This window comes from Gnatocerus cornutus, chromosome 6 (assembly GCF_029298725.1).
Source record: "Gnatocerus cornutus isolate USDA-ARS CGAHR chromosome 6, icGnaCorn1.1, whole genome shotgun sequence".
NCBI lineage: Eukaryota > Metazoa > Arthropoda > Insecta > Coleoptera > Tenebrionidae > Gnatocerus > Gnatocerus cornutus.
The window spans coordinates 2,748,954-2,769,844 of record NC_142238.1 but is presented as its reverse complement, the minus strand read 5'-3'; positions in this window follow the sequence as shown (position 1 = coordinate 2,769,844).

Below are 20,891 nucleotides of genomic sequence, written 5' to 3'. Positions count from 1 at the left end.
AAATCTACAAAATCATGACTTTTTGCCAAGATTCAACGGCTGACTTGCAAGAAAACAGCAGAATTCTGCACGAAATCATCAAAATTCTTACAGAAAACCGCATATTTCGATGCAAAACAACGATTTCTCGCCGATTTTCGTTGTTTTCTGGCTTGAATTCGCAAAGAAGAGCACAAAATCTACAAAATCATCACTTTTTACCAAGATTCTACTGCTGAATTGCAAGAAAACTGCAGAATTCTGCACGAAATCATCAAAATTCTTACAGTAAACCGCATATTTCGATGCAAAACAACGATTTCTCGCCGATTTTCGTTATTTTCTGGCTTGAATTCGCAAAGAAGAGCACAAAATCTACAAAATCATCACTTTTTACCAAGATTCTACGGCTGAATTGCAAGAAAACAGCAGAATTCTGCACGAAATCATCAAAATTCTTACAGAAAACCGCATATTTCGATGCAAAACGACGATTTCTCGCCGATTTTCGTTGTTTTCTGGCTTGAATTCGCAAAGAAGAGCACGAAATCTACAAAATCATGACTTTTTACCAAGATTCAACGGCTGAATTGCAAGAAAACAGCAGAATTCTGCACGAAATCATCAAAATTCTTAGAGAAAACCGCATATTTCGATGCAAAACGACGATTTCTCGCTGATTTTCGTTGTTTTATATCTTGAATTCGCAAAGAAGAGCACGGAATCTACAAAATCATGACTTTTTACCAAGATTCAACGGCTGAATTGCAAGAAAACAGCAGAATTCTGCACGAAATCATCAAAATTCTTACAGAAAACCGCATATTTCGATGCAAAACGACGATTTCTCGCCGATTTTCGTTGTTTTCTGGCTTGAATTCGCAAAGAAGAGCACGAAATCTACAAAATTATGACTTTTTACCAAGATTCAACGGCTGAATTGCAAGAAAACAGCAGAATTCTGCACGAAATCATCAAAATTCTTACAGAAAACCGCATTTTTCGATGCAAAACGACGATTTCTCGCCGATTTTCGTTGTTTTCTGGCTTGAATTCGCAAAGAAGAGCACGAAATCTACAAAATCATAACTTTTTACCAAGATTCAACGGCTGAATTGCAAGAAAACAGCAGAATTCTGCACGAAATCATCAAAATTCTTACAGAAAACCGCATATTTCGATGCAAAACAACGATTTCTCGCCGATTTTCGTTGTTTTCTGGCTTAAATTCGCAAAGAAGAGCACGAAATCTACAAAATCATCACTTTTTACCAAGATTCTACGGCTGAATTGCAAGAAAACAGCAGAATTCTGCACGAAATCATCAAAATTCTTACAGAAAACCGCATATTTCGATGCAAAACGACGATTTCTCGCCGATTTTCGATGTTTTCTGGCTTGAATTCGCAAAGAAGAGCACGAAATCTACAAAATCATGACTTTTTACTAAGATTCAACGGCTGAATTGCAAGAAAACCGCAGAATCCTGCACGAAATCATCAAAATTCTTACAGAAAACCGCATTTTTCGATGCAAATCGACGATTTCTCACTGATTTTCGTTGTTTTCTGGCTTGAATTCGCAAAGAAGAGCACGAAATCTACAAAATCATGACTTTTTACCAAGATTCAACGGCTGACTTGCAAGAAAACAGCAGAATTCTGCACGAAATCATCAAAATTCTTACAGAAAACCGCATATTTCGATGCAAAACAACGATTTCTCGCCGATTTTCGTTGTTTTCTGGCTTGAATTCGCAAAGAAGAGCACAAAATCTACAAAATCATCACTTTTTACCAAGATTCTACTGCTGAATTGCAAGAAAACTGCAGAATTCTGCACGAAATCATCAAAATTCTTACAGTAAACCGCATATTTCGATGCAAAACGACAATTTCTCGCCGATTTTCGTTGTTTTCTGGCTTGAATTCGCAAAGAAGAGCACGAAATCTACAAAATCATGACTTTTTACCAAGATTCAACGGCTGAATTGTAAGAAAACAGCAGACTTCTGCACGAAATCATCAAAATTCTTAGAGAAAACTGCATATTTCGATGCAAAACAACGATTTCTCGCCGATTTTCGTTGTTTTCTATCTTGAATTCGCCAAGAAGAGCACGAAATCTACAAAGTCATGACTTTTTACCTAGATTCAACGGCTGAATTGCAAGAAAACAGCAGAATTCTGCACGAAATCGTCAAAATTCTTACAGAAAACCGCATATTTCGATGCAAAACGATTATTTCTTGCCGATTTTCGTTGTTTTCTGGCTTGAATTCGCAAAGAAGAGCACGAAATCTACAAAGTCATGACTTTTTACCAAGATTCAACGGCTGAATTGCAAGAAAACAGCAGAATTCTGCACGAAATCGTCAAAATTCTTACAGAAAACCGCATATTTCGATGCAAAACGATTATTTCTCGCCGATTTTCGTTGTTTTCTGGCTTGAATTCGCAAAGAGCACGAAATCTACAAAATCAAGACTTTTTACCAAGATTCAACGGCTGAATTGCAAGAAAACAGCAGAATTCTGCACGAAATCGTCAAAATTCTTACAGAAAACCGCATATTTCGATGCAAAACGATTATTTCTCGCCGATTTTCTTGCTTTCTGGCTTGAATTCGCAAAGAAGAGCACGAAATCTACAAAATCATGACTTTTTACCAAGATTCAACGGCTGAATTGCAAGAAAACAGCAGAATTCTGCACGAAATCATCAAAATTCTTACAGAAAACCGCATATTTCGATGCAAAACGACGATTTCTCGCCGATTTTCGTTGTTTTCTGGCTTGAATTCGCAAAGAAGAGCACGAAATCTACAAAATCATCACTTTTTACCAAGATTCAACGGCTGAATTGCCAGAAAACAGCAAAATTCTGCACGAAATCATCAAAATTCTTAGAGAAAACCGCATATTTCGATGCAAAACGACGATTTCTCGCCGATTTTCGTGGTTTTCTGGCTTGAATTCGCAAAGAAGAGCACGAAATCTACAAAATCATGACTTTTTACCAAGATTCAACGGCTGAATTGCAAGAAAACAGCAGAATTCTGCACGAAATCATCAAAATTCTTAGAGAAAACCGCATATTTCGATGCAAAACGACGATTTCTCGCCGATTTTCGTGGTTTTCTGGCTTGAATTCGCAAAGAAGAGCACGAAATCTACAAAATCATGACTTTTTACCAAGATTCAACGGCTGAATTGCAAGAAAACAGCAGAATTCTGCACAAAATCATCAAAATTCTTACAGAAAACCGCATATTTCGATGCAAAACGACGATTTCTCGCCGATTTTCGTTGTTTTCTGGCTTGAATTCGCAAAGAAGAGCACGAAATCTACAAAATCATGACTTTTTACTAAGATTCAACGGCTGAATTGCAAGAAAACCGCAGAATTCTGCACGAAATCATCAAAATTCTTACAGAAAACCGCATTTTTCGATGCAAATCGACGATTTCTCACTGATTTTCGTTGTTTTCTGGCTTGAATTCGCAAAGAAGAGCACGAAATCTACAAAATCATGACTTTTTACCAAGATTCAACGGCTGACTTGCAAGAAAACAGCAGAACTCTGCACGAAATCATCAAAATTCTTACAGAAAACCGCATATTTCGATGCAAAACAACGATTTCTCGCCGATTTTCGTTGTTTTCTGGCTTGAATTCGCAAAGAAGAGCACAAAATCTACAAAATCATCACTTTTTACCAAGATTCTACGGCTGAATTGCAAGAAAACTGCAGAATTCTGCACGAAATCATCAAAATTCTTACAGTAAACCGCATATTTCGATGCAAAACGACAATTTCTCGCCGATTTTCGTTGTTTTCTGGCTTGAATTCGCAAAGAAGAGCACGAAATCTACAAAATCATGACTTTTTACCAAGATTCAACGGCTGAATTGCAAGAAAACAGCAGACTTCTGCACGAAATCATCAAAATTCTTAGAGAAAACTCCATATTTCGATGCAAAACAACGATTTCTCGCCGATTTTCGTTGTTTTCTATCTTGAATTCGCCAAGAAGAGCACGAAATCTACAAAGTCATGACTTTTTACCTAGATTCAACGGCTGAATTGCAAGAAAACAGCAGAATTCTGCACGAAATCGTCAAAATTCTTACAGAAAACCGCATATTTCGATGCAAAACGATTATTTCTTGCCGATTTTCGTTGTTTTCTGGCTTGAATTCGCAAAGAAGAGCACGAAATCTACAAAGTCATGACTTTTTACCAAGATTCAACGGCTGAATTGCAAGAAAACAGCAGAATTCTGCACGAAATCGTCAAAATTCTTACAGAAAACCGCATATTTCGATGCAAAACGATTATTTCTCGCCGATTTTCGTTGTTTTCTGGCTTGAATTCGCAAAGAGCACGAAATCTACAAAATCAAGACTTTTTACCAAGATTCAACGGCTGAATTGCAAGAAAACAGCAGAATTCTGCACGAAATCGTCAAAATTCTTACAGAAAACCGCATATTTCGATGCAAAACGATTATTTCTCGCCGATTTTCGTTGCTTTCTGGCTTGAATTCGCAAAGAAGAGCACGAAATCTACAAAATCATGACTTTTTAGCAAGATTCAACGGCTGAATTGCAAGAAAACAGCAGAATTCTGCACGAAATCATCAAAATTCTTACAGAAAACCGCATATTTCGATGCAAAACGACGATTTCTCGCCGATTTTCGTTGTTTTCTGGCTTGAATTCGCAAAGAAGAGCACGAAATCTACAAAATCATTACTTTTTACCAAGATTCAACGGCTGAATTGCCAGAAAACAGCAAAATTCTGCACGAAATCATCAAAATTCTTAGAGAAAACCGCATATTTCGATGCAAAACGACGATTTCTCGCCGATTTTCGTGGTTTTCTGGCTTGAATTCGCAAAGAAGAGCACGAGATCTACAAAATCATGACTTTTTACCAAGATTCAACGGCTGAATTGCAAGAAAACAGCAGAATTCTGCACGAAATCATCAAAATTCTTAGAGAAAACCGCATATTTCGATGCAAAACGACGATTTTTCGCCGATTTTCGTGGTTTTCTGGCTTGAATTCGCAAAGAAGAGCACGAAATCTACAAAATCATGACTTTTTACCAAGATTCAACGGCTGAATTGCAAGAAAACAGCAGAATTCTGCACAAAATCATCAAAATTCTTACAGAAAACCGCATATTTCGATGCAAAACGACGATTTCTCGCCGATTTTCGTTGTTTTCTGGCTTGAATTCGCAAAGAAGAGCACGAAATCTACAAAATCATGACTTTTTACTAAGATTCAACGGCTGAATTGCAAGAAAACCGCAGAATTCTGCACGAAATCATCAAAATTCTTACAGAAAACCGCATTTTTCGATGCAAATCGACGATTTCTCGCTAATTTTCGTTGTTTTCTGGCTTGAATTCGCAAAGAAGAGCACGAAATCTACAAAATCATGACTTTTTACCAAGATTCAACGGCTGAATTGCAAGAAAACAGCAGAATTCTGCACGAAATCATCAAAATTCTTACAGAAAACCGCATATTTCGATGCAAAACAACGATTTCTCGCCGATTTTCGTTGTTTTCTGGCTTGAATTCGCAAAGAAGAGCACAAAATCTACAAAATCATCACTTTTTACCAAGATTCTACGGCTGAATTGCAAGAAAACTGCAGAATTCTGCACGAAATCATCAAAATTCTTACAGAAAACCGCATATTTCTATGCAAAACGACGATTTCTCGCCGATTTTCGTTGTTTTCTGGCTTGAATTCGCAAAGAAGAGCACGAAATCTACAAAATCATGACTTTTTACCAAGATTCAAGGGCTGAATTGCAAGAAAACAGCAGAATTCTGCACGAAATCATCAAAATTCTTAGAGAAAACTGCATATTTCGATGCAAAACAACGATTTCTCGCCGATTTTCGTCGTTTTCTATCTTGAATTCGCCAAGAAGAGCACGAATCTACAAAATCATGACTTTTTACCTAGATTCAACGGCTGAATTGCAAGAAAACAGCAGAATTCTGCACGAAATCATCAAAATTCTTACAGAAAACCGCATATTTCGATGCAAAACGACGATTTCTCGCCGATTTTCGTTGTTTTCTGGCTCGAATTCGCAAAGAAGAGCACGAAATCTACAAAATCATGACTTTTTACCAAGATTCAACGGCTGAGTTGCAAGAAAACAGCAGAATTCTGCACGAAATCATCAAAATTCTTAGAGAAAACTGCATATTTCCATGCAAAACAACGATTTCTCGCCGATTTTCGTTGTTTTGTATCTTGAATTCGCCAAGAAGAGCACGAAATCTACAAAATCATAACTTTTTACCTAGATTCAACGGCTGAATTGCAAGAAAACAGCAGAATTCTGCACGAAATCATCAAAATTCTTACAGAAAACCGCATATTTCGATGCAAAACGACGATTTCTCGCCGATTTTCGTTGTTTTCTCGCTTGAATTCGCAAAAAAGAGCACGAAATCTACAAAATCATGACTTTTTACCAAGATTCAACGGCTGAATTGCAAGAAAACAGCAGAATTCTGCACGAAATCATCAAAATTCTTACAGAAAACCGCATATTTCGATGCAAAACGACGATTTCTTGCCGATTTTCGTTGTTTTCTATCTTGAATTCGCAAAGAAAAGCACGAAATCTACAAAATCATGACTTTTTACCAAGATTCAACGGCTGAATTGCAAGAAAACAGCAGAATTCTGCACGAAATCATCAAAATTCTTAGAGAAAACCGCATATTTCGATGCAAAACGACGATTTCTCGCTGATTTTCGTTATTTTCTATCTTGAATTCGCAAAGAAGAGCACGGAATCAACAAAATCATGACTTTTTACCAAGATTCAACGGCTGAATTGCAAGAAAACAGCAGAATTCTGCACGAAATCATCAAAATTCTTACAGAAAACCGCATATTTCGATGCAAAACGACGATTTCTCGCCGATTTTCGTTGTTTTCTGGCTTGAATTCGCAAAGAAGAGCACGAAATCTACAAAATCATGACTTTTTACCAAGATTCAACGGCTGAATTGCAAGAAAACAGCAGAATTCTGCACGAAATCATCAAAATTCTTACAGAAAACCGCATATTTCGATGCAAAACGACGATTTCTCGCCGATTTTCGTTGTTTTCTGGCTTGAATTCGCAAAGAAGAGCACGAAATCTACAAAATCATGACTTTTTACCAAGATTCAACGGCTGAATTGCAAGAAAACAGCAGAATTCTGCACGAAATCATCAAAATTCTTAGAGAAAACTGCATATTTCGATGCAAAACAACGATTTCTCGCCGATTTTCGTTGTTTTCTATCTTGAATTCGCCAAGAAGAGCACGAAATCTACAAAATCATGACTTTTTACCAAGATTCAACGGCTGAATTGCAAGAAAACAGCAGAATTCTGCACGAAATCGTCAAAATTCTTAGAGAAAACCGCATATTTCGATGCAAAACGACGATTTCTCGCCGATTTTTGTTGTTTTCTGGCTTGAATTCGCAAAGAAGAGCACGAAATCTACAAAATCATCACTTTTTACCAAGATTCAACGGCTGAATTGCAAGAAAACAGCAGAATTCTGCACGAAATCATCAAAATTCTTAGAGAAAACCGCATATTTCGATGCAAAACGACGATTTCTCGCCGATTTTCGTGGTTTACTGGCTTGAATTCGCAAAGAAGAGCACGAAATCTACAAAATCATGACTTTTTACCAAGATTCAACGGCTGAATTGCAAGAAAACAGCAGAATTCTGCACAAAATCATCAAAATTCTTACAGAAAACCGCATATTTCGATGCAAAACGATTATTTCTCGCCGATTTTCGTTGATTTCTGGCTTGAATTCGCAAAGAAGAGCACGAAATCTACAAAATCATGACTTTTTACCAAGATTCAACGGCTGAATTGCAAGAAAACAGCAGAATTCTGCACAAAATCATCAAAATTCTTACAGAAAACCGCATATTTCGATGCGAAACGACGATTTCTCGCCGATTTTCGTTGTTTTCTGGCTTGAATTCGCAAAGAAGAGCACGAAATCTACAAAATCATGACTTTTTACTAAGATTCAACGGCTGAATTGCAAGAAAACCGCAGAATTCTGCACGAAATCATCAAAATTCTTACAGAAAACCGCATTTTTCGATGCAAATCGACGATTTCTCGCCGATTTTCGTTGTTTTCTGGCTTGAATTCGCAAAGAAGAGCACGAAATCTACAAAATCATGACTTTTTACCAAGATTCAACGGCTGAATTGCAAGAAAACAGCAGAATTCTGCACGAAATCATCAAAATTCTTACAGAAAACCGCATATTTCGATGCAAAACAACGATTTCTCGCCGATTTTCGTTGTTTTCTGGCTTGAATTCGCAAAGAAGAGCACGAAATCTACAAAATCATCACTTTTTACCAAGATTCTACGGCTGAATTGCAAGAAAACAGCAGAAGTCTGCACGAAATCATCAAAATTCTTACAGAAAACCGCATATTTCGATGCAAAACGACGATTTCTCGCCGATTTTCGTTGTTTTCTGGCTTGAATTCGCAAAGAAGAGCACGAAATCTACAAAATCATGACTTTTTACCAAGATTCAACGGCTGAATTGCAAGAAAACAGCAGAATTCTGCACGAAATCATCAAAATTCTTAGAGAAAACTGCATATTTCGATGCAAAACAACGATTTCTCGCCGATTTTCGTTGTTTTCTATCTTGAATTCGCCAAGAAGAGCACGAAATCTACAAAATCATGACTTTTTACCAAGATTCAACGGCTGAATTGCAAGAAAACAGCAGAATTCTGCACGAAATCGTCAAAATTCTTAGAGAAAACCGCATATTTCGATGCAAAACGACGATTTCTCGCCGATTTTCGTTGTTTTCTGGCTTGAATTCGCAAAGAAGAGCACGAAATCTACAAAATCATCACTTTTTACCAAGATTCAACGGCTGAATTGCAAGAAAACAGCAGAATTCTGCACAAAATCATCAAAATTCTTACAGAAAACCGCATATTTCGATGCAAAACGATTATTTCTCGCCGATTTTCGTTGTTTTCTGGCTTGAATTCGCAAAGAAGAGCACGAAATCTACAAAATCATGACTTTTTACCAAGATTCAACGGCTGAATTGCAAGAAAACAGCAGAATTCTGCACGAAATCATCAAAATTCTTACTGAAAACCGCATATTTCGATGCAAAACGACGATTTCTCGCTGATTTTCGTTGTTTTCTGGCTTGAATTCGCAAAGAAGAGCACGAAATCCACAAAATCATGACTTTTTACTAAGATTCAACGGCTGAATTGCAAGAAAACCGCAGAATTCTGCACGAAATCATCAAAATTCTTACAGAAAACCGCATTTTTCGATGCAAATCGACGATTTCTCGCCGATTTTCGTTGTTTTCTGGCTTGAATTCGCAAAGAAGAGCACCAAATCTACAAAATCATGACTTTTTACCAAGATTCAACGGCTGAATTGCAAGAAAACAGCAGAATTCTGCACGAAATCATCAAAATTCTTACAGAAAACCGCATATTTTGATGCAAAACAACGATTTCTCGCCGATTTTCGTTGTTTTCTGGCTTGAATTCGCCAAGAAGAGCACGAAATCTACAAAATCATCACTTTTTACCAAAATTCTACGGCTGAATTGCAAGAAAACAGCAGAATTCTGCACGAAATCATCAAAATTCTTACAGAAAACCGCATATTTCGATGCAAAACAACGATTTTTCGCCCATTTTCGTTGTTTTCTGGCTTGAATTCGCAAAGAAGAGCAGAAAATCTACAAAATCATCACTTTTTACCAAGAATCTACTGCTGAATTGCAAGAAAACAGCAGATTTCTGCACGAAATCATCAAAATTCTTACAGAAAACCGCATATTTCGATGCAAAACGACGATTTCTTGCCGATTTTCGTTGTTTTCTGGCTTGAATTCGCAAAGAAGAGCACGAAATCTACAAAATCATGACTTTTTACCAAGATTCAACGGCTGAATTGCAAGAAAACAGCAGAATTCTGCACGAAATCATCAAAATTCTTACCGAAAACCGCATATTTCGATGCAAAACGACGATTTCTCGCCGATTTTCGTTGTTTTCTGACTTGAATTTGCAAAGAAGAGCACGAAATCTACAAAATCATGACTTTTTACCAAGATTCAACGGCTGAATTGCAAGAAAACAGCAGAATTCTGCACGAAATCATCAAAATTCTTACCGAAAACCGCATATTTCGATGCAAAACGACGATTTCTCGCCGATTTTCGTTGTTTTCTGACTTGAATTTGCAAAGAAGAGCACGAAATCTACAAAATCATCACTTTTTACCAAGATTCTACGGCTGAATTGCAAGAAAACAGCAGAATTCTGCACGAAATCATCAAAATTCTTACAGAAAACCGCATATTTCGATGCAAAACGACGATTTCCTGCCGATTTTCGTTGTTTTCTGGCTTGAATTCGCAAAGAAGAGCACGAAATCTACAAAATCATGACTTTTTACCAGGATTCAACAGCTGAATTGCAAGAAAACAGCAGAATTCTGCACGAAATCATCAAAATTCTTACCGAAAACCGCATATTTCGATGCAAAACGACGATTTCTCGCCGATTTTCGTTGTTTTCTGGCTTGAATTTGCAAAGAAGAGCACGAAATCTACAAAATCATCACTTTTTACCAAGATTCAACGGCTGAATTGCAAGAAAACCGCAGAATTCTGCACGAAATTATCAAAATTCCTACAGAAAACCGCATATTTCGATGCAAAACAACGATTTCTCGCCGATTTTCGTTGTTTTCTGGCTTGAATTCGCCAAGAAGAGCACGAAATCTACAAAATCATCACTTTTTACCAAGATTCTACGGCTGAATTGCAAGAAAACAGCAGAATTCTGCACGAAATCATCAAAATTCTTACAGAAAACCGCATATTTCGATGCAAAACAACGATTTCTCGCCGATTTTCGTTGCTTTCTGGCTTGAATGCGCAAAGAAGAGCACGAAATCTACAAAATCATCACTTTTTACCAAGAATCTACTGCTGAATTGCAAGAAAACAGCAGATTTCTGCACGAAATCATCAAAATTCTTACAGAAAACCGCATATTTCGATGCAAAACGACGATTTCTCGCCGATTTTCGTTGATTTCTGGCTTGAATTCGCAAAGAAGAGCACAAAATCTACAAAATCAAGACTTTTTACCAAGATTCAACGGCTGAATTGCAAGAAAACAGCAGAATTCTGCACGAAATCATCAAAATTCTTACAGAAAACCGCATTTTTCGATGCAAATCGACGATTTCTCGCCGATTTTCGTTGTTTTCTGGCTTGAATTCGCAAAGAAGAGCACGAAATCTACAAAATCATGACTTTTTACCAAGATTCAACGGCTGAATTGCAAGAAAACAGCAGAATTCTGCACGAAATCATCAAAATTCTTACAGAAAACCGCATATTTCGATGCAAAACAACGATTTCTCGCCGATTTTCGTTGTTTTCTGGCTTGAATTCGCAAAGAAGAGCACGAAATCTACAAAATCATCACTTTTTACCAAGATTCTACGGCTGAATTGCAAGAAAACAGCAGAATTCTGCACGAAATCATCAAAATTCTTACAGAAAACCGCATATTTCGATGCAAAACGACGATTTCTCGCCGATTTTCGTTGTTTTCTGGCTTGAATTCGCAAAGAAGAGCACGAAATCTACAAAATCATGACTTTTTACCAAGATTCAACGGCTGAATAGCAAGAAAACAGCAGAATTCTGCACGAAATCATCAAAATTCTTACCGAAAACCGCATATTTCGATGCAAAACGACGATTTCTCGCCGATTTTCGTTGTTTTCTGGCTTGAATTTGCAAAGAAGAGCACGAAATCTACAAAATCATCACTTTTTACCAAGATTCTACGGCTGAATTGCAAGAAAACAGCAGAATTCTGCACGAAATCATCAAAATTCTTACAGAAAACCGCATATTTCAATGCAAAACGACGATTTCTCGCCGATTTTCGTTGTTTTCTGGCTTGAATTCGCAAAGAAGAGCACGAAATCTACAAAATCATTACTTTTTACCAAGATTCAACGGCTGACTTGCAAGAAAACCGCAGAATTCTGCACGAAATTATCAAAATTCTTACAGAAAACCGCATATTTCGATGCAAAACAACGATTTCTCGCCGATTTTCGTTGTTTTCTGGCTTGAATTCGCAAAGAAGAGCACGAAATCTACAAAATCATCACTTTTTACCAAGATTCTACGGCTGAATTGCAAGAAAACAGCAGAAGTCTGCACGAAATCATCAAAATTCTTACAGAAAACCGCATATTTCGATGCAAAACGACGATTTCTCGCCGATTTTCGTTGTTTTCTGGCTTGAATTCGCAAAGAAGGGCACGAAATCTACAAAATCATCACTTTTTACCAAGATTCAACGGCTGAATTGCAAGAAAACAGCAGAATTCTGCACGAAATCATCAAAATTCTTAGAGAAAACTGCATATTTCGATGCAAAACAACGATTTCTCGCCGATTTTCGTTGTTTTCTATCTTGAATTCGCCAAGAAGAGCACGAAATCTATAAAATCATGACTTTTTACCAAGATTCAACGGCTGAATTGCAAGAAAACAGCAGAATTCTGCACGAAATCGTCAAAATTCTTAGAGAAAACCGCATATTTCGATGCAAAACGACGATTTCTCGCCGATTTTCGTTGTTTTCTGGCTTGAATTCGCAAAGAAGAGCACGAAATCTACAAAATCATGACTTTTTACCAAGATTCAACGGCTGAATAGCAAGAAAACAGCAGAATTCTGCACGAAATCATCAAAATTCTTACCGAAAACCGCATATTTCGATGCAAAACGACGATTTCTCGCCGATTTTCGTTGTTTTCTGGCTTGAATTTGCAAAGAAGAGCACGAAATCTACAAAATCATCACTTTTTACCAAGATTCTACGGCTGAATTGCAAGAAAACAGCAGAATTCTGCACGAAATCATCAAAATTCTTACAGAAAACCGCATATTTCAATGCAAAACGACGATTTCTCGGCGATTTTCGTTGTTTTCTGGCTTGAATTCGCAAAGAAGAGCACGAAATCTACAAAATCATTACTTTTTACCAAGATTCAACGGCTGACTTGCAAGAAAACCGCAGAATTCTGCACGAAATTATCAAAATTCTTACAGAAAACCGCATATTTCGATGCAAAACAACGATTTCTCGCCGATTTTCGTTGTTTTCTGGCTTGAATTCGCAAAGAAGAGCACGAAATCTACAAAATCATCACTTTTTACCAAGATTCTACGGCTGAATTGCAAGAAAACAGCAGAAGTCTGCACGAAATCATCAAAATTCTTACAGAAAACCGCATATTTCGATGCAAAACGACGATTTCTCGCCGATTTTCGTTGTTTTCTGGCTTGAATTCGCAAAGAAGGGCACGAAATCTACAAAATCATCACTTTTTACCAAGATTCTACGGCTGAATTGCAAGAAAACAGCAGAATTCTGCACGAAATCATCAAAATTCTTACAGAAAACCGCATTTTTCGATGCAAATCGACGATTTCTCGCCGATTTTCGTTGTTTTCTGGCTTGAATTCGCAAAGAAGAGCACGAAATCTACAAAATCATTACTTTTTACCAAGATTCAACGGCTGACTTGCAAGAAAACCGCAGAATTCTGCACGAAATTATCAAAATTCTTACAGAAAACCGCATATTTCGATGCAAAACAACGATTTCTCGCCGATTTTCGTTGTTTTCTGGCTTGAATTCGCAAAGAAGAGCACGAAATCTACAAAATCATCACTTTTTACCAAGATTCTACGGCTGAATTGCAAGAAAACAGCAGAAGTCTGCACGAAATCATCAAAATTCTTACAGAAAACCGCATATTTCGATGCAAAACGACGATTTCTCGCCGATTTTCGTTGTTTTCTGGCTTGAATTCGCAAAGAAGGGCACGAAATCTACAAAATCATCACTTTTTACCAAGATTCAACGGCTGAATTGCAAGAAAACAGCAGAATTCTGCACGAAATCATCAAAATTCTTAGAGAAAACTGCATATTTCGATGCAAAACAACGATTTCTCGCCGATTTTCGTTGTTTTCTATCTTGAATTCGCCAAGAAGAGCACGAAATCTATAAAATCATGACTTTTTACCAAGATTCAACGGCTGAATTGCAAGAAAACAGCAGAATTCTGCACGAAATCGTCAAAATTCTTAGAGAAAACCGCATATTTCGATGCAAAACGACGATTTCTCGCCGATTTTCGTTGTTTTCTGGCTTGAATTCGCAAAGAAGAGCACGAAATCTACAAAATCATGACTTTTTACCAAGATTCAACGGCTGAATAGCAAGAAAACAGCAGAATTCTGCACGAAATCATCAAAATTCTTACCGAAAACCGCATATTTCGATGCAAAACGACGATTTCTCGCCGATTTTCGTTGTTTTCTGGCTTGAATTTGCAAAGAAGAGCACGAAATCTACAAAATCATCACTTTTTACCAAGATTCTACGGCTGAATTGCAAGAAAACAGCAGAATTCTGCACGAAATCATCAAAATTCTTACAGAAAACCGCATATTTCAATGCAAAACGACGATTTCTCGCCGATTTTCGTTGTTTTCTGGCTTGAATTCGCAAAGAAGAGCACGAAATCTACAAAATCATTACTTTTTACCAAGATTCAACGGCTGACTTGCAAGAAAACCGCAGAATTCTGCACGAAATTATCAAAATTCTTACAGAAAACCGCATATTTCGATGCAAAACAACGATTTCTCGCCGATTTTCGTTGTTTTCTGGCTTGAATTCGCAAAGAAGAGCACGAAATCTACAAAATCATCACTTTTTACCAAGATTCTACGGCTGAATTGCAAGAAAACAGCAGAAGTCTGCACGAAATCATCAAAATTCTTACAGAAAACCGCATATTTCGATGCAAAACGACGATTTCTCGCCGATTTTCGTTGTTTTCTGGCTTGAATTCGCAAAGAAGGGCACGAAATCTACAAAATCATCACTTTTTACCAAGATTCTACGGCTGAATTGCAAGAAAACAGCAGAATTCTGCACGAAATCATCAAAATTCTTACAGAAAACCGCATTTTTCGATGCAAATCGACGATTTCTCGCCGATTTTCGTTGTTTTCTGGCTTGAATTCGCAAAGAAGAGCACGAAATCTACAAAATCATGACTTTTTACCAAGATTCAACGGCTGAATTGCAAGAAAACAGCAGAATTCTGCACGAAATCATCAAAATTCTTACAGAAAACCGCATATTTCGATGCAAAACAACGATTTCTCGCCGATTTTCGTTGTTTTCTGGCTTGAATTCGCAAAGAAGAGCACGAAATCTACAAAATCATCACTTTTTACCAAGATTCTACGGCTGAATTGCAAGAAAACAGCAGAATTCTGCACGAAATCATCAAAATTCTTACAGAAAACCGCATATTTCGATGCAAAACGACGATTTCTCGCCGATTTTCGTTGTTTTCTGGCTTGAATTCGCAAAGAAGAGCACGAAATCTACAAAATCATGACTTTTTACCAAGATTCAACGGCTGAATAGCAAGAAAACAGCAGAATTCTGCACGAAATCATCAAAATTCTTACCGAAAACCGCATATTTCGATGCAAAACGACGATTTCTCGCCGATTTTCGTTGTTTTCTGGCTTGAATTTGCAAAGAAGAGCACGAAATCTACAAAATCATCACTTTTTACCAAGATTCTACGGCTGAATTGCAAGAAAACAGCAGAATTCTGCACGAAATCATCAAAATTCTTACAGAAAACCGCATATTTCAATGCAAAACGACGATTTCTCGCCGATTTTCGTTGTTTTCTGGCTTGAATTCGCAAAGAAGAGCACGAAATCTACAAAATCATTACTTTTTACCAAGATTCAACGGCTGACTTGCAAGAAAACCGCAGAATTCTGCACGAAATTATCAAAATTCTTACAGAAAACCGCATATTTCGATGCAAAACAACGATTTCTCGCCGATTTTCGTTGTTTTCTATCTTGAATTCGCCAAGAAGAGCACGAAATCTACAAAATCATGACTTTTTACCAAGATTCAACGGCTGAATTGCAAGAAAACAGCAGAATTCTGCACGAAATCGTCAAAATTCTTAGAGAAAACCGCATATTTCGATGCAAAACGACGATTTCTCGCCGATTTTCGTTGTTTTCTGGCTTGAATTCGCAAAGAAGAGCACGAAATCTACAAAATCATCACTTTTTACCAAGATTCAACGGCTGAATTGCAAGAAAACAGCAGAATTCTGCACAAAATCATCAAAATTCTTACAGAAAACCGCATATTTCGATGCAAAACGATTATTTCTCGCCGATTTTCGTTGTTTTCTGGCTTGAATTCGCAAAGAAGAGCACGAAATCTACAAAATCATGACTTTTTACCAAGATTCAACGGCTGAATTGCAAGAAAACAGCAGAATTCTGCACGAAATCATCAAAATTCTTACTGAAAACCGCATATTTCGATGCAAAACGACGATTTCTCGCTGATTTTCGTTGTTTTCTGGCTTGAATTCGCAAAGAAGAGCACGAAATCCACAAAATCATGACTTTTTACTAAGATTCAACGGCTGAATTGCAAGAAAACCGCAGAATTCTGCACGAAATCATCAAAATTCTTAGAGAAAACTGCATATTTCGATGCAAAACAACGATTTCTCGCCGATTTTCGTTGTTTTCTATCTTGAATTCGCCAAGAAGAGCACGAAATCTACAAAATCATGACTTTTTACCAAGATTCAACGGCTGAATTGCAAGAAAACAGCAGAATTCTGCACAAAATCATCAAAATTCTTACAGAAAATCGCATATTTCGATGCAAAACGATTATTTCTCGCCGATTTTCGTTGTTTTCTGGCTTGAATTCGCAAAGAAGAGCACGAAATCTACAAAATCATGACTTTTTACCAAGATTCAACGGCTGAATTGCAAGAAAACAGCAGAATTCTGCACGAAATCATCAAAATTCTTACAGAAAACCGCATATTTCGATGCAAAACGACGATTTCTCGCTGATTTTCGTTGTTTTCTGGCTTGAATTCGCAAAGAAGAGCACGAGATCCACAAAATCATGACTTTTTACTAAGATTCAACGGCTGAATTGCAAGAAAACCGCAGAATTCTGCACGAAATCATCAAAATTCTTACAGAAAACCGCATTTTTTGATGCAAATCGACGATTTCTCGCCGATTTTCGTTGTTTTCTGGCTTGAATTCGCAAAGAAGAGAACCAAATCTACAAAATCATGACTTTTTACCAAGATTCAACGGCTGAATTGCAAGAAAACAGCAGAATTCTGCACGAAATCATCAAAATTCTTACAGAAAACCGCATATTTTGATGCAAAACAACGATTTCTCGCCGATTTTCGTTGTTTTCTGGCTTGAATTCGCCAAGAAGAGCACGAAATCTACAAAATCATCACTTTTTACCAAAATTCTACGGCTGAATTGCAAGAAAACAGCAGAATTCTGCACGAAATCATCAAAATTCTTACAGAAAACCGCATATTTCGATGCAAAACAACGATTTTTCGCCCATTTTCGTTGTTTTCTGGCTTGAATTCGCAAAGAAGAGCAGAAAATCTACAAAATCATCACTTTTTACCAAGAATCTACTGCTGAATTGCAAGAAAACAGCAGATTTCTGCACGAAATCATCAAAATTCTTACAGAAAACCGCATATTTCGATGCAAAACGACGATTTCTTGCCGATTTTCGTTGTTTTCTGGCTTGAATTCGCAAAGAAGAGCACGAAATCTACAAAATCATGACTTTTTACCAAGATTCAACGGCTGAATTGCAAGAAAACAGCAGAATTCTGCACGAAATCATCAAAATTCTTACCGAAAACCGCATATTTCGATGCAAAACGACGATTTCTCGCCGATTTTCGTTGTTTTCTGACTTGAATTTGCAAAGAAGAGCACGAAATCTACAAAATCATGACTTTTTACCAAGATTCAACGGCTGAATTGCAAGAAAACAGCAGAATTCTGCACGAAATCATCAAAATTCTTACCGAAAACCGCATATTTCGATGCAAAACGACGATTTCTCGCCGATTTTCGTTGTTTTCTGACTTGAATTTGCAAAGAAGAGCACGAAATCTACAAAATCATCACTTTTTACCAAGATTCTACGGCTGAATTGCAAGAAAACAGCAGAATTCTGCACGAAATCATCAAAATTCTTACAGAAAACCGCATATTTCGATGCAAAACGACGATTTCCTGCCGATTTTCGTTGTTTTCTGGCTTGAATTCGCAAAGAAGAGCACGAAATCTACAAAATCATGACTTTTTACCAGGATTCAACAGCTGAATTGCAAGAAAACAGCAGAATTCTGCACGAAATCATCAAAATTCTTACCGAAAACCGCATATTTCGATGCAAAACGACGATTTCTCGCCGATTTTCGTTGTTTTCTGGCTTGAATTTGCAAAGAAGAGCACGAAATCTACAAAATCATCACTTTTTACCAAGATTCAACGGCTGAATTGCAAGAAAACCGCAGAATTCTGCACGAAATTATCAAAATTCCTACAGAAAACCGCATATTTCGATGCAAAACAACGATTTCTCGCCGATTTTCGTTGTTTTCTGGCTTGAATTCGCCAAGAAGAGCACGAAATCTACAAAATCATCACTTTTTACCAAGATTCTACGGCTGAATTGCAAGAAAACAGCAGAATTCTGCACGAAATCATCAAAATTCTTACAGAAAACCGCATATTTCGATGCAAAACAACGATTTCTCGCCGATTTTCGTTGCTTTCTGGCTTGAATGCGCAAAGAAGAGCACGAAATCTACAAAATCATCACTTTTTACCAAGAATCTACTGCTGAATTGCAAGAAAACAGCAGATTTCTGCACGAAATCATCAAAATTCTTACAGAAAACCGCATATTTCGATGCAAAACGACGATTTCTCGCCGATTTTCGTTGATTTCTGGCTTGAATTCGCAAAGAAGAGCACAAAATCTACAAAATCAAGACTTTTTACCAAGATTCAACGGCTGAATTGCAAGAAAACAGCAGAATTCTGCACGAAATCATCAAAATTCTTACAGAAAACCGCATTTTTCGATGCAAATCGACGATTTCTCGCCGATTTTCGTTGTTTTCTGGCTTGAATTCGCAAAGAAGAGCACGAAATCTACAAAATCATGACTTTTTACCAAGATTCAACGGCTGAATTGCAAGAAAACAGCAGAATTCTGCACGAAATCATCAAAATTCTTACAGAAAACCGCATATTTCGATGCAAAACAACGATTTCTCGCCGATTTTCGTTGTTTTCTGGCTTGAATTCGCAAAGAAGAGCACGAAATCTACAAAATCATCACTTTTTACCAAGATTCTACGGCTGAATTGCAAGAAAACAGCAGAATTCTGCACGAAATCATCAAAATTCTTACAGAAAACCGCATATTTCGATGCAAAACGACGATTTCTCGCCGATTTTCGTTGTTTTCTGGCTTGAATTCGCAAAGAAGAGCACGAAATCTACAAAATCATGACTTTTTACCAAGATTCAACGGCTGAATAGCAAGAAAACAGCAGAATTCTGCACGAAATCATCAAAATTCTTACCGAAAACCGCATATTTCGATGCAAAACGACGATTTCTCGCCGATTTTCGTTGTTTTCTGGCTTGAATTTGCAAAGAAGAGCACGAAATCTACAAAATCATCACTTTTTACCAAGATTCTACGGCTGAATTGCAAGAAAACAGCAGAATTCTGCACGAAATCATCAAAATTCTTACAGAAAACCGCATATTTCAATGCAAAACGACGATTTCTCGCCGATTTTCGTTGTTTTCTGGCTTGAATTCGCAAAGAAGAGCACGAAATCTACAAAATCATTACTTTTTACCAAGATTCAACGGCTGACTTGCAAGAAAACCGCAGAATTCTGCACGAAATTATCAAAATTCTTACAGAAAACCGCATATTTCGATGCAAAACAACGATTTCTCGCCGATTTTCGTTGTTTTCTGGCTTGAATTCGCAAAGAAGAGCACGAAATCTACAAAATCATCACTTTTTACCAAGATTCTACGGCTGAATTGCAAGAAAACAGCAGAAGTCTGCACGAAATCATCAAAATTCTTACAGAAAACCGCATATTTCGATGCAAAACGACGATTTCTCGCCGATTTTCGTTGTTTTCTGGCTTGAATTCGCAAAGAAGGGCACGAAATCTACAAAATCATGACTTTTTACCAAGATTCAACAGCTGAATTGCAAGAAAACAGCAGAATTCTGCACGAAATCATCAAAATTCTTAGAGAAAACTGCATATTTCGATGCAAAACAACGATTTCTCGCCGATTTTCGTTGTTTTCTATCTTGAATTCGCCAAGAAGAGCACGAAATCTATAAAATCATGACTTTTTACCAAGATTCAACGGCTGAATTGCAAGAAAACAGCAGAATTCTGCACGAAATCGTCAAAATTCTTAGAGAAAACCGCATATTTCGATGCAAAACGACGATTTCTCGCCGATTTTCGTTGTTTTCTGGCTTGAATTCGCAAAGAAGAGCACGAAATCTACAAAATCATCACTTTTTACCAAGATTCAACGGCTGAATTGCAAGAAAACAGCAGAATTCTGCACAAAATCATCAAAATTCTTACAGAAAACCGCATATTTCGATGCAAAACGATTATTTCTCGCCGATTTTCGTTGTTTTCTGGCTTGAATTCGCAAAGAAGAGCACGAAATCTACAAAATCATGACTTTTTACCAAGATTCAACGGCTGAATTGCAAGAAAACAGCAGAATTCTGCACGAA